Raw genomic sequence first — 19,960 nt, forward strand, 5'->3', positions numbered from 1 at the left:
AGTTTTTTCTTCAGTCTGATAGAGATGCTATCTTAAAGATCAACCTAAGTCTATTCCCAAGTGCTGATAAGATGTTATGGGGGGCCTCAAAGGATGGTGTTTTTAGTGTGAAATCGGTTTATCATCTATTATCTAATTTAAAGCAAGTAAGAGATAAAGATGGAGCTGCATGTAGAGCATCCACATCAAGGTGTCACAAATGGGAGCATGTGCCTGAGACCGTTTGGAAACGTATTTGGGCTACCAATTCACTACCAAAAGTAAAAGCTTTCATGTGGCCAGTGTGTGCAGGGAGTATTGCTTCAGGTGATGGGTTACAGTCATGGCAGCTCCATATTGATTCTTCTTGCCAATGATGTGGAGCAGTAAAGGAAATGGCTGATCACATATTGCTTGAATGTTCATTTGCTAAAGCCGTATGGTTTGGGAGTTCTTTGTCTTACATCCCACCCATTGATTAGGTGCCAATATTTTCAAAATGGTTAGCTGGTTGGGATAGTATTTTGCACCAGGATAAGAAGATAGCTCATGAATCTTTATCTAGGGCCTCCTTCAAATGTTGGTACTTATGGCGGGCTAGGAATGATATGTTTAATATAAAGAACTAGAACCCTCAAGAGCTAATTATGGTTGCAGAGAGGACTTTTATTGAATTTCAGATGACGACAACTAAACCCTAGCGGACTTAACCAGCACCAAGTCAAAGGGAAGCAAGTGAAGAAGGTAGGTGGATGCCTCCATCAACTGGATACTTGAAGGTTAATTGTGATGCTGATCTACCTAAAGGAAAGTCTCACGGTGGTTTGGGATTCATATTTCGGGATAATAATGGAACTCAATTGCATGTTGTTTCTATCCCTCAACTTCTCACTTCACCCTTGCAAGGTGAGATCTTAGCAATACGTCAAGCATTATCTTCAGCTATTGCAGTAGGATATATTCATCTTCAGGTGGAGACAGATAGCAAGGAAGTGTATGAGTATTTAAATGATGTGAGGCACAATCCCCCCCCCCTTGAGGCGGCTACAGCTATTTCATATGTGAAAAGTCTTGTAACGTCTTTCATCTCTATTTCTTTTCATTGTATTCCACAGGCTTTGAATGGTATTGCAGATGCCCTGGCTCGGAAGGCTCTGTCTCTTATGTGTGTAACAGATTAACCTATTTCCACTCTTTGGCTATATGACCGATGTTGGTCTGAAGCCGTTGCTAGTTCACATAATGATCAGTAATTTTCTATTCTACCAAAAAAATGGGAATAAACCAACTCCAAAATAAACGTTTGTCCTACCTACATCTATCTCATCAATGAAATAAGCCAGCAAGTAGCTCTCTTCCATAGACCACATAAATGAAGCTGAAGATAATGGATTTGAGGCAGTTTTGGAGGGTATTCTGCTAGCTAGACACCATCATGCTAGGGGTGTTTGGATTGAGTCAGACTCAGCGTCCGTGGTCTCAACAGTTCAGAGAAGGGAGATTCCATGGTTCGCCCAGCAGAAATGGAGATCTGCCATTCCCTTTTTGGAGTTGGTGCAATGGAAGATCACTCACTGTTTTCGTGAAGCTAATGTAGTCGCTGATTTTCTAGCTAGGAAAGCATCTAAATCTTGTACTTCAGAATTCTCGGTGGAGTTCCCGAGACATGTAGTTGCTGAGTTAGCTTCAGATGCGTTGGACAGGCACCATTTTCAATTTGGCTAAGCCCTTTGCTTGCTCCCTCTGCTGATGGCAATGCCGAAGGTGGAGGTTGCAAGTGGGTTTAGTGGGATCGGCCTGCCCTTTTGTATTTCTCTTTGTTTTGCTTTTTTCTCTTTCAATAAAATTACCTTTTAGCAAAAAAAAAAACAGATTTAGATGTGAATCAAATTTAGATTTCCAACTATCCATTTACACCCTCACTTACCACTACGCTTCGATCATTACATATGTATAAATGAGAATTTTAATAGGAACATATCCCAAACCCTATATCATGGTTTCAAGTATCGGTATCATATTGGCCGTATGTTATATCGATATTCACTGAGACTGATACTAATACTTGACTGATCTTGATCGGTTGCCCGCATCATTTCAGGGGTTAAACAGTAAAATAATATACTTTTTACTGATTCAGTGATATGATATCGGTCAAGAATCATGATCAGACAGGGCCAACACAATTCTATCTCACCGATTCCAATTGATCCGATCCGATTCCTTAAACGATGACTGAGGGTTGAGGGAGAAAAACAATATCTTGGAAACCCTAAGTTCGATAGACCTGAGATTCAATTTGAGTGCTCCTTGGACCCTCCTCTACCTCTATCATGCAATACTGATTAAAGAGATTTCTCTCATAATTAGAGGATCAAGAGGATCTATTATGGTTCTAATCACTTCAAGAGAGAGAGAGAGAGAGAGAGAGAGAGAGAGAGAGAGATTTATTTTTATTAATGACCATTTGTAAAGAGAGATCAACATTTCCATTTGCATACACAAAACAAGTCGTGTTCCCCCGGGGGTACTTGACAAGAACTCTTGGCATGAGGTCCTCGTGCTGCAGATTGACATTTTATGGCACAGTCTCTACCACAGCCACGCCATATTTGCATACATGGTTCCTTACCATTCACCTTCTTAGCCACCATCGTCACTTCCACTGCTTTCATTTCACAAGAAAAAACACCTTTTCATGAGCCCCATGTATATATCAAAATAACATAAATGAATTAATGGACGGAGTTTTCCTAAGTCCATGGTGAATAGACATCAGTTCATCATGGTCTATTAACATCATACAATAGGGACAATATATGGGGAGAGAGGGGAGGTCACACCAGGACCCTTTCTTTGCCGTGAAAAAAAAAACTTTGTTGATTGTTTGGAGGAAGATGGATACCAAGAACAACAGAGGAGAGGGTAGCTCTGAGGCGGAGGGAATTCTGGGATCCCATGGGGACCGGCCGCCGGATAGAGGTAAACAAAAAAAAAATCACTGATTTTTGGTCGGCTGTACATAGGCATCACACCCTCTAGGATCCTGGGGAGGCCCCTAGCGTACAACATGAGACTGGAACAGGTTCTGACAGGAACATAGAGAAGGGGAATGAGACGCAGTCTCAGGTGGAGGCTACCATCGAGGCTTTACCTGTATTCAGGGATGGCGGGATTGACCAGAGGGAGAAATCCTATGCTACGGTGACGAAGAGATCTCTACTGAACATCGAGAACCTGCCAGATCCGATTCATGCAGGGCCCCTCACTAAGGTAGTTATCCCTCAGGAAGCATATGAGGAGAAGCTGCAAAGTTTCAACTTTGCGCTGATCGGGAGAGTCAATTTTCGATTTATTTCGATGAATGATGTGCGAAGTGCTGCCAAGGAAGCCTGGAATCTGAAAGGTAGAGTAAATCTTGCTCCCTTGGGGAAAGGCTTTATTCTTCTCCGATTTGAAATCGAAGGGGACATGTCATCCATGTGGAAACGAGGCCCAGTTAAGGTGAAGGGACAGGTCATTCATTTTCAGCGATGGCGCCCAGAATTTAGTATTCACGATGATCATACCCAAACTAAATTAGTGTGGATTCGCTATCCTGAACTGCCTATGGAATATTGGCATGAGCGAATTTTACTATCAATGGCCAAGGCCTCTGGACGCCCTGTGGAGATAGACCGTAGGACGAGGAACGCCACTATGGGCAGCTATGCACGTATCCTCATAGAAGTGGAACTAGGGGGCTCTCGTGTGGAGGAGATCTAGGTGGAGAGAAAGCAACCGAGAACGAGCACTCTATTCTGGTTTAAGCAGAGAATCTTGTACGAAGACGATATTGGAAGATGCTCATTTTGCAAAAAACTGGGTCATTCTATCACCCAATGCAGGGAGAAAAAGGCAAGGAGAGGTCCGATGAAGGATTAAAGGGAGATGCAGATGTGAATCTGAACCAAGGCGGTGTTGGCCGGACAGAGGGTGGGAAGCTCTCACCGGCGGCAAATCCTAATGCTTCCAGTGACATTGGAAGGGCTAATTTGGAAGGAAATATTCCGCCTCTCTTTTCTAAGGAAAATACCATAAACAATGGAAATCCTCCAATGGGAGATTCCCCTCCTATTTTGGAAGGTCATCTGGATAGATTGAAGCAAGGTGATTTGGAGATACTCCTTCCAATATCTCACGTCCCTACTAGTAATACTAATGATCCGTTTATGGTGGATAATCCACTCGATGAAGGTGGATATGAATATGTATCAGACCCAGCTGAATCCAAATTCTCTTCCTCTGAGAAGGAATCTCAGGCTTCTGAGGAAGAAAATATGCATAAGGCAGCAATGCCGATCATGGTAGGTGTGCCAGAAAATGCGGGGAGTGAGAAGGTGCAGCGTAAATTACAACCATGCAAGAATAGAGTGTCATATACCGCCGGTCGTGGAGGAAGAGCCCAAGTTAGAAGTGGCAAGAGTGGGAGAACTCAGAACTGGGGCGAGGAGGTTCATGTGGTCTTTAGCATGGCGTCATCTCAATATTTAGGAGGCAAGATGATCATTCAACACCAAGAGATTAAGGAACTGGATAATGGCATATTCAGGGCAGAGGGAGAAAGTAGAAAAGGGAAGACAATCACAGTGACAGGGCAGGCGTCAAGGTCTGACCGTGAGACTGTGCTCCATATGTGATTTTATGAAGATCCTGTTTTGGAATATCAGAGGGATGCGAAAGGCGTTCGGTAAACGCGCCTTGAGGGACATTATAAATAAGAAGGACCCAGACCTTCTGTGTATTGCAGAGCCGATGATCTCTGTGAGTGATTTCCCGAATCTATTTTTTAATAAATTGGGATTTCATAGTGATGTTATCTTTAATCATAGAGCAGATAGAGTCTCTAACCTGTGGATTCTATGGAAGTGCAATCTGAGAGCGCCCGTGGTTGTCTCTAATTCGGAGCAACACATAACTGCCTCCATGACTTGGAGGACCCATCGAATTCAGGTGACATTTGTGCATGCCAACTGCTTCAGAGCAGAGAGAAGACTCTTATGGAAACTTTTGGCGGCTGATTCCCCTTTGGTTCCTACACCGTGGGCGATGATGGGTGATTTCAACGCCACTCTCCACTCTCATGAAAAGCGAGGCCCAGGGAACATTAGTCTAGGCTCTGCAGCAGAGTTTTGGAGCCATGGTAGATGCTTGCTCCATGTCTCAGGTTCCCTCGATTGGCAGAAAATTTACTTGGACAAATAATCGATGCAGTGGAAATGTTTGTTCGGTTCTGGACAGAAGTTTCTGTAACGAAGAATGGCTTGATAGTTTTCAGAACTATTCCCAATATGTTCTTCAACGTATTGGTTCTGATCATGCCCCATTAATTCTTATGTCTGAATCTAGTCAGAGGCCCCAGAATTGCCCATTTAGATTTCACCGATCCTAGATGGATCATGACGACTTCGATAGAGTGGTGGCGGATTCTTGGTCGGAATGGATTTCGGGAGCTCCTATCTATGTCCTTTTCAATAAGCTTAAAAAGCTTAAGGGTGTGATCAGAGACTGGGCAAGGTCTGCTTTTCCTCACCTGGATAGGGCGCTGGAAGAGGCAAAGTGGGATCTAGCTCAGATTCAAGAGCAGATTGATACAGAAGGTATGGATGATCAGTTGTATGCCTTGGAGGCTGAGGCTAAGACTACCCTGATTAAGGTCATGGAAAATCATGAAAAAATGTGAGCTGAAAAAGCAAGGATTAGATGGCTGAAATTTGGCGATAGAAACTCCAAATTCTTCCACCTTTCTACAAAAATGAGGAGGAATAAGAACACGATTAGATCACTTAAGAAGCAGGACGGCTCTATGGTTGATGATCCCATCCAAATAGGGAACTACATAGTTGACTTCTATGAGAATTTTCACAAAGTTACCCCGACTGTTCAGCATGAGGAATTACTGGATAATATTCCCTTGATCCTGAACCAAGCTGATCATTACCACTTGGATGCCCTTCCTGGTGATGCAGAGATTAAAAGGGTTGTGTGGGAGCTTGATCCGGACAGCTCGCCAGGCCCTGACGGCTTCCCTGGGGCTTTCTTCAGAAGATGCTGGCACATTGTGGAAAAAGAAGTGAACAATGTGGTTAGATATTTTTTCAGCTCAAGCTACATGCCACAGGGTGTGAACAATAATTTCCTTGTGCTGATCCCAAAGGTAGATGGGGCTGATAACCTAGGTAACTTCCGCCCCCTATGCATGGGAAACTTCTTCTGCAAAATAATTACAAAGGTGATGGCATTGAGGTTGGAGCCCCTTCTTCCCAGATTAATATATGATGAGCAAGGCACTTTCCAAAAATGAAAGATTATCCATGATAATATTATTGTTGCTTCAGAGCTTGCGAACTTGATGTTATCATCACCAGAGGAGGGGGTATCGGCATAAAAATCGACATCAGAAAAGCCTATGACACAATTGCCTCGAAGTTTATCTTTCAGGTTATGCATAGATTCGGTTTCTCTGAGAGATGGATCGGATGGCTCAACCAAATTCTAATATCTACTAAGATATTAATTCTAGTTAATGGAGGACCGCAAGGTTTTTTTAATGTGGAACGAGGCCTGAGACAAGGTGATCCGATTTCGCCGATGCTGTTTATAATCGCAGAAGAAGTTCTATCTCGGGGTTGAAGGGGCTAATCCAGTTGAACCAAATAAAGCCAATCCAGGGCCCAAGAGGCGCTGAAACCCCAGGGCACATCTTGTTCGCGGATGACATCTTTATATTCACCAATGCTTCCCAGAGGTATGTCAACAATCTAAAACTTTTTTTGACAAAATATCAAGAATTTTCAGGTCAATGCATCAATCTTGACAAAAGTAAGCTTTTCCTCGGCAAGATTAATTCAGCAAGGAGGCAGAGTATCTCTAATATTTTGGGAATTCGAAGTTGTAGCTTCCCTACAAAATATTTAGGGGTTGAAATCTTTAAGGGTCGGTTAAAAAAGAACGCTCTCATGCCTGTTATGGACAGTGTGAAGAAGCGCCTTGTAGGGTGGAAGGGTAAGCTTCTTTCAATGGCGGGAAGAACAGAACTAGTCAGATCTGTGATCTCTAGCATCCCTACTCACAATTTTGCGGTATACTAGTGGCCCTCATCTCTTCTAGCTACTATGGAGAGATGGATGTGAAACTTTATATGGACAGGGGAGGTGGAAAGTACGAGAGCAATTACAGTGAAGTGGAATACTCTGTGCAAGCCCAAAGATGAAGGAGGCCTAGGGATCAGGAAGCTAAGAGACTCAAATAAATCTATGCTATATAAAATGGTTTGGAGAATTAAACATGGGAAATCGAACGCTAGCTCTTTCCTTCGTGCAAGATTTGTTAAGAAGGATGGTAATTTTTCCAAGGGAAGCAGGCCTTCATCAATTGCCTTGGGGATTCGGAAGTCATGGGACTTTGTGTCAGAGTACGAGAGGTGGGTTATTGGCAACGGCAATTTGACAAACTTCTGGAAGGATAAATGGTGGGGACCTAAATCTCTGATGGAGGAGATCCAGACTATGGACCTTTCCCCCCCTAACACTAATGCCAAAGTGTGTGAGTTTATCCAGGATGGTCAGTGGAACTTCCCTATAGTACAGTCTGAACTTCTAAATAATATTTTTAAATCTATCAAGGAGATAGCTATTTGCCCTGCTCAGATGGAGGACTTCTGCGCCTGGGAATTATCTCCTATGGGGAATTTTTCTACGGCTTCTGCATGGGATGAATTTAGAGAAAAATCCCCAAAAGTTCTTTGGTTCTCTTTGATTTGGAGGAAAGGACTTCCCCCACGGTATTCTACCCTAGGATGGCGGCTTGCTCATAGGAAACTCCCAACGGACGAGCTGATCAAGGCTAAAGGCATCATGATGGCATCGAGATGCTTCCTTTGCAACCAAGATGAAGATGGCATTGACCATGTCTTTATTCACTGTCCATACTCAACTTGCATATGGGAAAGGTTCTGTGCTTGTTTTGGGATTTCTTGGCCGATGCATCAATCTATAGAAGGTTTGATAAAATGGTGGAAGTCCAAGGCAAGAATCTTAAACTTAAAAAACCCATGGCTACTGAGCTTCTCCATCATTGCCACTAATATTTGGTGGAAGAGAAATAGACGAAGCCATGAGGGCAAGGCTCTATCTGATGCGCATATTTTTGAATTTATTTGCCATGAGCTTGGTCTTTGTTTGGGTAGTTCGAAGGGTGAAGTGAAGAGCATCAACGATATATCATGCTGCAGGAAATTGGGGTTACATATAGAGGCCCCTAAGTTTATTCCACCTCTAGAAGTTCATTGGTGCAAACCCCATCCAAATTGGTTTTAAATCAACGTAGACGGGAGTTCTCTGAGGAACCCAGGAAGGGCAGGTGCTGGTGGCATTGCTCGTAACAAAGAGGGTCAGATTTGCAACTCATTTAGTATTTATTTAGGCATTAAAAAAATCTTCAAGGCTGAGTTTGAAGCGGTTTTGGAAGGTCTGATCATGGCAAAGAGATATGGTGCGAGAGAAGTGTGGGTTGAGTCAGATTCTGCTGGTGTGGTGTCTGCTGTGCAGAAGAACCAAGTCCCATGGTTTGTGCTCCAACGATGGAGAGCTATTCTCCCCTATTTGAACTCTATCTCGTGGAAAATTTCTCATTGTTTTCGTGAGACAAATGTGGTTGCAGATTATTTGGCAAGGAAGGCTTCAAAATCAGGAATCACAGAAACCTCTGTGACATTCCCAAGTCATATTATGATGGAGATTGAAAATGATGCAATGGACAGGCATAGATTCAGATTCTGCTAGGGTGCATCTTGCTTTCTTTGCTGATGGCCATGCCGAACGTGGAGAGAGCAAGTTTCTCTAGCAGTCTCGGCCGTGTTTCCATTCTTTTTCTGTCGATGTATTTTCCCCTTTTATTTTAATAATAGCACCTTTTAACCAAAAAAAAAAAAAAAAAACTTTGTCCTAAATGAATCTAAGGCATAGTTACGAGGTTAGAGATGGTTGTAAACCTAAGATGAGGAGAACAATGAAGAGAAAGATATGTAAAGTCTTGGCCATCTTTTTACTAATCCCACTACTTCCTCTAATTGGTTTTTCCCTTTCTTTTGATGATCTTCTTCTTTCTCTTCTTCTTGGTATGATATTATTGTCTATTTATAGGCACATCAATGATTGCAATTTCTGGCCAGCATTAATAATACCAACAATTTTGGAAAGATCCTTGCTATCCTCTGGGTGGAAATTTTTAGGATGTCTTTCTTCTTTTGTTTTGGTGAAACCCATTGTTTGGGGTACCTGGACCTCTCCAGCGCACATCTAATGGCTGAGGGCACCCGAGCATACATCCAAACACACAGACACACAATCCAAGGAGCTCCTAAACATTAGATATGTGCTGGGTGCCCAGCTGCCCTGGAAAGGATATTGTTCCTTGTTTGGGAAAATATTATCCTTTAATTAGTAGATAAAATATATCCTTCATGGTTTTATCTTCCCTTATTTGCTTTTTATTTTTTATGAAATATCTTCCATTATTTTCCACTTATGAAAGAAACACTGAATTACCTTATTCTCATCACTAGTAAATCTAGGGGCGTCAATGGGCTCTTACTAGTAAATCTAGCAGTGTCAATGAGAGAGAGAGAGAGAGAGAGAGAGAGAGAGAGAGATTATTTATTTAGGAAAGAGTTCTGCTATCATATTAGAGCAAAGATACTTTTTTAGAGTTATTTTATGAGGCTTTTATTTTGAAAATTGATTATTTAGAAAGAGTCCTGGTGTCATATGAGGGGACTGATAATTTTAGTGTTATTTTATGAGGCTATTATTTTGGAAATTGATCATTTAGGAGAGAGTCCTGGTGTCATATTAGGGGAGTCCTGGTGTCATATTAAGGGACAAATAATTTTAGTGTTGTTTTATGAGGCTATTATTTTGGAAAATTGATTATTTAGGAAAGAGTCCTGGTCATATTAGGGGAAAGATAAATTTAGTGTTGTTTTATGAGGCTATTATTTTGGAAAATTGGTTATTTAGGAAAGAGTCCTGATGTCATATGAGGGGAAAGATAAATTTTGTGTTGTTTTATGAGGCTATTAATTTAGGAAATTGATATTTAAGAAAGTGTCCTGGTTTCATATTAGGGAAAAGATGATTTTAGGGTTGTTTTATGAAGCTTTTATTTTGGAAACTTTTCTGCTTACAGGGTAGAGAAAAGTTCAATTGAAATCTTATCTTTCCTTATGTTCCTCAAAATTGAACCTAAACCTTATGCTCAAGCAAGAACACTAAACCCCACAGGAAAAAAAAAATCTATCTCATCTCTACATATATAGTTGGATCACATTTTTGGATTTTTTTTATTTTTTAATTTTTTGTTTTTTAAATCTGAGGTTTCAAATTCTTATCTCAGATTGGTTGAATTTCATTTTTTTTTATTTTATGTTCCCAATAAAATCTAAATGATATCTATTACCAAACTAAATCCCACATCTACCAACCCCATCCCCACATCCAAAAAAAAAAAAAAAAAAATAATGGCATATATTTCTTTTATTAGTTTTACCTCAAAATTCTAACTTTCTCCCCCTCCCCACTTTTTTCGGAAATAAATTCACTCACTTCTTGAAAAAGATTTCCCTGCCCCTCCCATCCCACAGTGTCAATTGGCCGGTTTAGTTCGGTTTTGGTTGGGTTAAATTGGTTTCGGTTTAGGAATGAGGGAGACCAAAACCAATCCGTTAAGAAACTTTGGTTTTTGGTTGGTTTCGGTTTCTGTCTGGTTTGGTTTCAGTTTATTTCGATTTTTCAATATCGGGATAATACCGATTTAGATCAGTTTATTATTGGGCTTGAATCATAATGAAATCTTACATTTATAATTTTTTTTTTTTGCTAACGACGGGTATCGAAGCCTTTGGCCTGACGAGTCCGGCGGGCCCATATTGACCCCACAACCTCATGGACCGTGTCATACCAAGGTTGAATGAGAACCATTCAGGTTTCATGAAAAAAACGCTTTAATTTTTTTATTAAATCATGGTTTATCATTGTAAGGGAAGGACAATTAATATTGAAACCAATGGATAACAAATTACTAAGAAGATAACTAATATTGAAATCACAAAATGAACCCTATTATCCAATCATTCAATTAACTATCCAACTAGTTTTGTATAGTGAACAAGGGAATCAATGGAAGCATTATTACAATTTACAAATCAATTTCTCTATTCATAACTAAATATTCAATGATTTGTAACAATTCCCCTTACAATAAAAATTTTTCTCACTAATATTGTAAAAAATGGATAAACTATTCACCAATTTATAATCTCATAATCATTTATTTTTTTATCAGTTTCATTCAGTTGGGTTATTGGTAGGTTCAGTTTGAACCAATTTTTAGCTGATCCCAACAGACCTTAGTCCAAAACCAATCTAATAAAGGTCGATTTGGTTCGATTCAAGTTTCATCGGTCAGCTTCGATCAATTTTATTGGTTTGGGACAGGTTTTGACCCCCTTACTCACCATCGATGCATGCCATTAGCATCCGTAAGCCAACTGCATGCACTTCCTCTGCCCTTAGATTTAGAATGGAATCTCAAATTTCCTTTTCTGTCACAAAGGTTTTCGTTGGAAAGCAAATTTAATCACTAGTGGGAAGTAGGTTAATTTTTTTTTTTTTTTTTTTGGCATATGTAGAACTTTTTTTTTTTTTTTTGGCTGAGAACCACCAAGGTAATCATATTAAGAAAGAATAAAAGGAGAAACAGCTACAAAAGCAAAGAAAAATCCAAGAAATTTATCACTGTCGGCAATGAATTAATTAAACAAGTTCTCATTTTTAGTCCCTTTCCTTTGCTCGCAACTTGACAGACTTCTATATATATATATATATATATATATATAAATGTTAGGTCCTATGTAAAAAATATACTCCTAAGATTAATTAGAAAATTGGCTGCAATGTTCGGTAGGTACTAGAGAAATGGAATCCCAAGGCACATGTAGGATGAATAATACTTTCCTAGAGTAAAAATTTCCAATTTATCCTCGAGATTTCATTTCCCCCACGGCACCCAAGTTTTGTTCACATGTAGGATGAATAATACTTTCCTAGAGTAAAAATTTCCAATATATCCTTGAGATTTCATTTCCCCGACGGCAACCAAGTTTTGCTGTGATGAACAGATGAATCTATTTCGCCATCCCATATCTATTGAGACAAAGCTGTAAATGAGGTAGCCGAGGGTGAGACCTACAACTCCCGCAACTTCCAAAGCCATTCCTATTGTGGTTGCAGGCTGTGGTGCTATGATATTCCAATAATATTTCCTATTTTCTTGCACTTTCTCTGTCCAAAATCTCCATGAACTGATTGCAGATGTTTTTACATAGTTCTGGTCGATGTGAAACCAACACATACGATGGTGCAAATTTTCATTTCACTGGGTTAAGGGAGTCATTTTGCCCTTATTCTTGTGACTGGTTGCAGGTGCATGCTGCTTGATAACCTTCATTTTCCACAATAACAACAACGACATCAACAATCAACATGATATTAAAAATCAAATTGGAATAAGTTATATTATTCTTGGTATGTCTGGACTTTAATCCTGTACATTATTATTATTATTATTATTATTATTATTATTATTTCACTAATATATTTTGTTGAACTTTAGCAAAGAAAATGAAAAAAATTAAATCTGACGCCGATTTTAATTAAACCGAATTCTACACATACTATCTGAATGAACATTAGACTGAGTTGGAGCGAGTTCAGTCAATTCTATGACGATTTAAATCAGAATCGATTCAGAACGAACTTACCCAATTCTGAATGTTTTAAGAGTACGTTGTCATTGCTTCACAAGTTTTTTATGTACTTACGTGAAATGATAAATTTTAACCTTCATGAAAGAAAAATATATCATGTCAACAGGACCAAAAAAAATTACAAATTATAGAGAAAAGAACTCTGCTCATCTTGCGTCTTGCATGAGGAGTGCCCAGACCCAGTCCTATGTCAGACAGGTAGAGTTCTTGTCCCTATAAATTATTTAACACAACAAATGAGCCTATAAAAAGATCTCTTTATTAATATCATATTCAAATATTGGATTTACATGCATGTTCAGCCTCTTAGTGAATTGGGGGTAAGGATGTGTATATTATGATCCTCTCCAGACCCTACAGTGGTGGGAGTCTTGTGCGTTAGGAATGCCATTTTTTCTAGAGACGATTGACAAGGGAACTCACATACACAGATGTATGGTCTCAAACATTGAATCGTGGCGTTAGGTCCATGGGCTGCCTTACATCTCGCAGCACACGTACTGTCACAATCGCCCAAAACCTGGTCACAAATACGAGCATTCACCTTCACCTGTACTGTAGCATTTTCAAAATAAGAATATAGTAAAGAAAGGAGTTCAAGTTAACGAAGAAGAAATTAGATATAATAATAATAATAATGAGGAAAACATGTATTCTCTCTGAGCAAGCAACACTTTTTCATTTTTAAAATTCAATGATTGTAGAAGTTTTTTGAAATTCAAAATCATTTTAACCCCAAACTTTTACAACATTTGGATTTTGAAATTGTACAGGTATCACATGCATAGAGAGAATTACACAAGAATTACATGATTAAGAATTGAAAAAGATCTAAATCCGTAGATCACCTGAGATGAAAAGCAGAGCTAAGAAGAGGATAAGAAAATTGGGAGTGAAGAACTTGGCCATCTCTTCCTAAACAACTCTCTTTTTAACCTGCTTCTTTGTTTCTTCTTCTTAATCTTCAAAATGATCATTGTGTTAATTTATAGAGTTACAGTGAATCCAAATTGGAAACAGTTGAGGAATGGTATTTGCTGAGCTGGAAACAGTTGAGGAATGGTATTTGCTGAGCTGTTTGAAGGCATTAGTTTGGAATTCTTTTTGAGCTAATAGAAAATTAATTAAAAGAAAAACAGAGTACAATGCATAATCTATGGGGAAACGACTACCAAAAATTATGATAAATCAAAACCAGAGGCGTAATTATAGTTCTAAGAATTGGCATCGGTATTGGAGATTTAAATCGATTTGGTATGTCTCTGATGTTAGTATCAGTGATTGAAGAAGAAGAAGAAAGATACCACTATGAGAAATAGAAACGACTAACAAAAATTATGATAAATCAAAACCAGGGGCGTAATTATAGTTCTAAGAATTGGTATCCGTATTGGAGATTTAAATCGATTTGGTATGTCTCTGATCTTAGTATCATCGATTGAATGGTATGGATCAAGGATAAAAATTATAAAATTCATTTTTAGGAAAATTAAGGATATTAATTTTTTTTGGCAGGAATGATCCAATACTGTTTCGTACGTTATGGAAACGGCTGATCCACTCCAAAACTGTACACTAAAATGCCTTTCAAAAGTTGTTTATGTTCTTTTTCTGGTTCTTGGACCTCTTATGGAATATTTTTACCAAACGTTAATTTTCAACCAAAAAACATTCTCAAAAAAAAAAATATATATATATATATATATGTATATAAGTAAATAAATAAAAAAAAAGGAAAAAACATTTATGTCAAGAATACTCCTTTGAAATGGAAGTACAACCAAACAGGGCTTAAATGCTCCTCGATTCCTAATTCTTGGTGAGGTTTTGAATCGGTTCAATCCATGGGAGCAAGGAATTAAAACGACCATGCCAAATAGATTTTCACTCCCATATTGATCTTGAATAACAAGAATCAATAGAATCAAGAATTAGGAATGCAACCAAAGGATCTGGTTCTTGCACATGAACTCCGGTTCCCATATGTTTCAAAAGCCGACGCGTGGATTCTCATTATCTTTGTTAACTGGGTGTCTCTCATTCATCCCTTTTCCATTTTTTTAACCTGGAAAAGGAAGTCTAAAAGAAAGTGTGGCCTCTACACTCAGATACAATGAGAGACACTCAGATACAGTGAGGGGCAAAATGACGACCCCACCTTCATGAAAAACCAAAAACCCTGCTGTTATTGATACTTTTGTCTGTGTGCTCACATTGGTATCGTGCTGGTGTAGAGAACATGCTGCCTTTTATGGAACCCTCTCTTTTTTTTATTTTTTAATTAATCCTAACTCCTCTCTGTTTGCAACCTATTTTCGTTAGTCTGATCGAAAATAAAACCAAATATATATTATGGGATTCACTGACCCGACATCGGTCTACTGGACAATAAATGAGGACCTTGCTTTAAGTAGTTGAACGGTCAACTTGATCAATCAGGCTAACTGATAAAGGAAGACCCTGTGTTAAGGAGTTGATTGGATAGACTAATCAATCAAGATGATGTTGACCAATAAAGGAAGGCCCTGTGTTAGGGACTTGATCGGATAGACTGATCAATCTAGCTGATTGATAAATGAAGACCTTGTGGTAAAGAGTTGATCTGTTAAACTAATCAATCAGGCTTACTGATCATGTTGATCAAATCATGTTGAGCGAATACGGTCAGGTTGACCAATAGATGAAATTAGGGGTGTCAATCTTGAGCCTGCACTGGTAGGCCCGATCAAACCGGCCCATTTAATAAATGTGTTGGGCTTCAGCTCTGTCCGTTTAGTAAACTGGTGTTCACGGTGCAGGCCACTAGCCCGTCAGACGCCCGACGGACCCGACTCACTTAAGAAGCCCGCTAGAACCGATTCATTTAGCCTGACCGGCCCGACCCCCTTAAAAAAATGCCTAAATACCTATTTTACCACTAATACTACAAAATATGAGTAAAGAATATATAGAACTAAAATATCCACCTTCTAAATGGGACATTCAATTATTAAAAAGAATGTATTTCTTGCACCTTAGACTACATTTTAGAAACATGATTCCCTTGGATATATATATATATATATATAATTTCACTTGGATCTTGCTAAATGGGACATTCAATTGTTATCAATTGTTCAATTGTTAAAGACATAATTCTCTTGGTTCTGGAATTGTGAATGTTGCCAATAGTTTAATCCCTTTAAAAAAGGATTTTATGGTAGACACGTTTAGAGCCCATTTAGAATTATATAGGTACATAGCCCATTTAAGTCACATATAAGGACCGTTTAAGGTAGCCCAATTAATCCTGCCACCGACCGGCCCGATTACAAACCGTTTTCACACCTCCAGGCCCGGTTAGGCCAGACCAAGACCGGCCCGGCCCACCCGATTGACACCCCTAAACGAAATAACCCAAGGATGGAGATTAGGAGAGTGACAAGTGTGCAATTTTTATTGGTTTGAGTAGTTATAACTACTCTCTTGCTGTTGTGGAAATTCGAAGTTATAAATGGAACAATAACGGAAGAGGGAGCATCTCCAATAGATCAAAAAACACCAAAAACCTATCAAGTAAATCAGTCTATCTTTGTCTTTATCTTTCCTCCGCGTATATGTTGCTTCTTTACATTTCTCTTAACAAAGATCATGACGGCCTGTGTTTCATCATGATCATCTCAATTTTTATTCACGGCAATTGGGGGTAAGTTTTTCCGAACCCGCCTTGAGCCAGAACCCTATCTAACCCAGTTATGAGGGTCAACCTGGCCCATCCCAACCCAATCCAACCCTGGGTTGAGACCTAGGCCCAGCCTGGCCCGGCCCAACTTCACCTGATTTTAACCCTGTATTATTGTGCAGTAATAGTGTTCCACATCCCTTAATTAGGCCTACAGGTATTACACAATCTATCTGTATGACTTCAACCCGCATCATTTGTCTATATGACTTCAACCCACATCATGTGTTACACAAGCCACATATTGTTACCTGTTGAGATAAGACGACAAATAGTTAAACTATTTCCCCCCTTTTTTGACATAGACTGTCTTTGTGTCTCATGTCATGTATTATTATGAACTTTAAATACAATAGCAATCATAAAGAACTAGGCCAAAATTTGGCCTGTCCAATTTCTGGGAGATGTAGTGATGTCAAATGATTAAAGGGTTTATCTTATAACCAAATTGGCAACCTTACTTGTTGTCTATTTATGGATTAAGGTGAACAAGGGTTGGCCATAGTTTTAACATCTCCCCCACCTCCGCTTTGATAAATATAAGCTTAACATTTGTGATCCTCTTTGTATGAAAAAAATAATAATAATAATAAAATAATAAATAAATAAAGAACCAGTTAGAGTCAACCCAGCCCAACCCTGAGCCCAATAGGATTGGGTTGAGTTTTGAGGACCTAGAGTTGGGTTGAGGTCTTAAGAAACCTAACCCAACCAGCCTATTTCACCCTTACATGGCAGCCTTTGTTTTTTCCAATTAATGGATCATATTCATCTTTCTCATCTTCCGCTATGATTTGCTTTTCCGTTGAAGTCCTTAGATCATTTTGAGACACTAGAAAGATCTCACTTCTCTAATTAAAAGTCAATTTTATATTCCATAACATTGACTCCTTCTGATTCTGACACGTACACACTTTTCTATTATGCTGTATATTCATTACCAATTGTTTTTTTACAAACACTTTCACCTTCTTTTTAGTTAATTTAATAAAAAAAAAAAATATCTTATCCGCTTGCATACTTCTCGCTTAGTCAGGAGGAGCGTCTGCCTCTACCTATGCCAGCTCGACCCTTGTGTCAGGACGTGGGAGAGCACAAACGGACAGCAATCTTGTGCCCTAATTAAATTATCTATTTTTTCAGAACTGCTGAAGACATGGTTCTACAAACTGATCCGATAAGCTAAATTGGGTTTGTATTGGTAGTGGTAGACGTTTTTTTATTTTTACCCTTAATCCATACCGCTAAAACAATATGGGATTGGCCAGAAATCAGTAGCAGCCTCTTCCCAATATCAATATGGATCGGTCGATTCAACCAATTCAATATTGATACAATGTCCTTTTACCTCCCGTTTCTTTTATTCCATATAACGATCATAGCCTTGTAATGAGCACTATATCATTATATCATCATAGCATGTTACTACTCCATATCAACTTATGTGTTACGATCCCATATCAGTTTATTGGGTTGATCTTACATCGTTTCTTATGGGAATTGATATGGATTGATATGGTCTTGGGTTGCCTCACATTATAAACCAATTTATGGGGTTGAGTTCTTCCAAGATCGCAACTTTATGATTTGTATTGATATTGATTTGGGATGATACAGATCTGATAACATGTTTAAACGAAGGAGAAGGGGAGGAGTTTTAATGTGGTATCAGTCCCACCACATTCTCTCTCTCATCCGTGTCAGTTTCCTATATCAAAGTGGAATCAATTCCAATGTTATCAAAATCATACCGTATCCGTAGATGTCAAACCAATACTTAAAGTTAACCATCTGTGGCGTTTTCAGTTTTGGAAATAAAAATTAGAAGAAGAAAAGCAACTTAGAAGACAGTGCGGCTTCTACGACCACACATAATGATGGACCAAAAACAACCCTACTTCTAATTAAAAGCAGAAATTCTTCTCCTTTGTTGATATTTTCGCATGTGTTCTCATTGCTCTCCGGGCTAAGTAAAGAACCACACTGCTTTTTATATAACTCACTCAAAAAAAAAAAAAACAAAACAAAAAAGGGCTCCCGTTTGACCTTTTGCTGCATTGAGTCCGAGTACGAAAACCAAAGTTCCCACTACTGCCTCTTTCTCCTCGTTGCTCATTAATTATTTTTTATTTTTTTATCAGTCCACTTATTGAACGTCTCACGTTTCCCTATATTTTTGTCAATTTCATATATTTATTCTTTTTTAATTTTCTCATTTAAAATCCAGATTTTTTTTTTTTTTAAATCACGTTTAGATTGGTACCGATCCAATACCAATGAAGATTTAAAATCAATAAAATTGATGTAGGATGAGGATCAATATCATCTTTAGATAAAAAAAAATATTGGTAAAAGAAAAATCAAGATATATTGTGAAAATAAGATGTTAACATGTAAGTGGGGTTTATAATCAGAGTTTTCTTTGTATGTTAGAGGCTATATACTTCAGCAAGGCTGTATTTTTTGTACTTTTTTCTTGGTTTAAGAAATTCTTTTTGTGCTTCGCATGTCCTGAGCGAATATAAGATTCTTTTTTTAATTTCAAAATTCACCTAAAAAATGGTGAAGTTTTCTTTTGCGGTAAAAAAAAAAAAATTCTTGCCAAAAACACAAGAAAACATAAGAAATTATTTTTTTCTTTTCTTTCCTCTAATAACCAAACATACATACTTTTTTTTTTCTTACCATTTAATTTAATTTATATTCTTTTCTAGATTTTTTTCTTTTATTTTCATTTTGTTTCCTTTCTTTTCTTGGCTACCGAACACAGCCTAAGAGTATGACTTCATTGTTAGCCTTTAAACAAAAAGTTGGGTTAAACAAAAAATTTGCCATTTCCAAAAGAAAGAGAGATAGTTGTTGTCGAACATTTTTTTATATATATAAATTAGTCCAATTATTTACATCATTTAATTCTCAAAACATAACTACTCTAGGTATTGTCTTTTGTTTCTAGAGTCAAAAGTGGATCAAGTAGAGTACAAGTGTCAAATTCGACCTAAAGAGTCAAACTCTAGCCAGCCTGAGTCTAGAAGATTCTTTTTCGGAAAAATCTGCAAAATAAATTTTAAGGATTTCTTAAAAGGTGGACGATTTCTACAAGAAAGATTTAGGCTGAGTCAACCTTTTATTTTGATTTTTAACTATATACTGGGATGAATTTTTAGAAGTTTCATATTCATAATCTTCTATATTATATACTATTCTAGAAGAATTCTATCATATCTTCTATTTTGGGATTAAGAGAAATATTGTAAAGTGAATGAATTATCAAATTTTGGATAGTTTTTATTAGGGTAATTTACAATGACACCCCCTGGAGAATGTCATTATTATAGGAACACCCCTTCTCTTTCACCAAATTAGACTCAGACCCCCTACCGTCAATCTTTGTT

The 19,960-nt window shown here is 38.3% G+C and overlaps 1 protein-coding gene and 1 long non-coding RNA gene across 2 annotated transcripts in view; both read right to left on the minus strand.

The window, feature by feature from the left end:
- LOC122079574 (flavonoid 3',5'-methyltransferase-like) overlaps nt 1-19,960 on the minus strand; it is a 70,572-nt gene that overhangs the window by 25,504 nt on the left and 25,108 nt on the right. The gene's annotated exons all lie outside the window — the stretch shown is intronic.
- Nucleotides 13,082-13,811, minus strand: LOC122079575. Its single transcript, XR_006140466.1, has 2 exons — nt 13,693-13,811; nt 13,082-13,399 (listed from the first exon to the last, which is right to left on the minus strand). It is a non-coding gene; the product is annotated as an uncharacterized LOC122079575 (long non-coding RNA).

The sequence above is a fragment of the Macadamia integrifolia genome, chromosome 5 (genome assembly GCF_013358625.1).
Source record: "Macadamia integrifolia cultivar HAES 741 chromosome 5, SCU_Mint_v3, whole genome shotgun sequence".
NCBI classification, from domain to species: domain Eukaryota; kingdom Viridiplantae; phylum Streptophyta; class Magnoliopsida; order Proteales; family Proteaceae; genus Macadamia; species Macadamia integrifolia.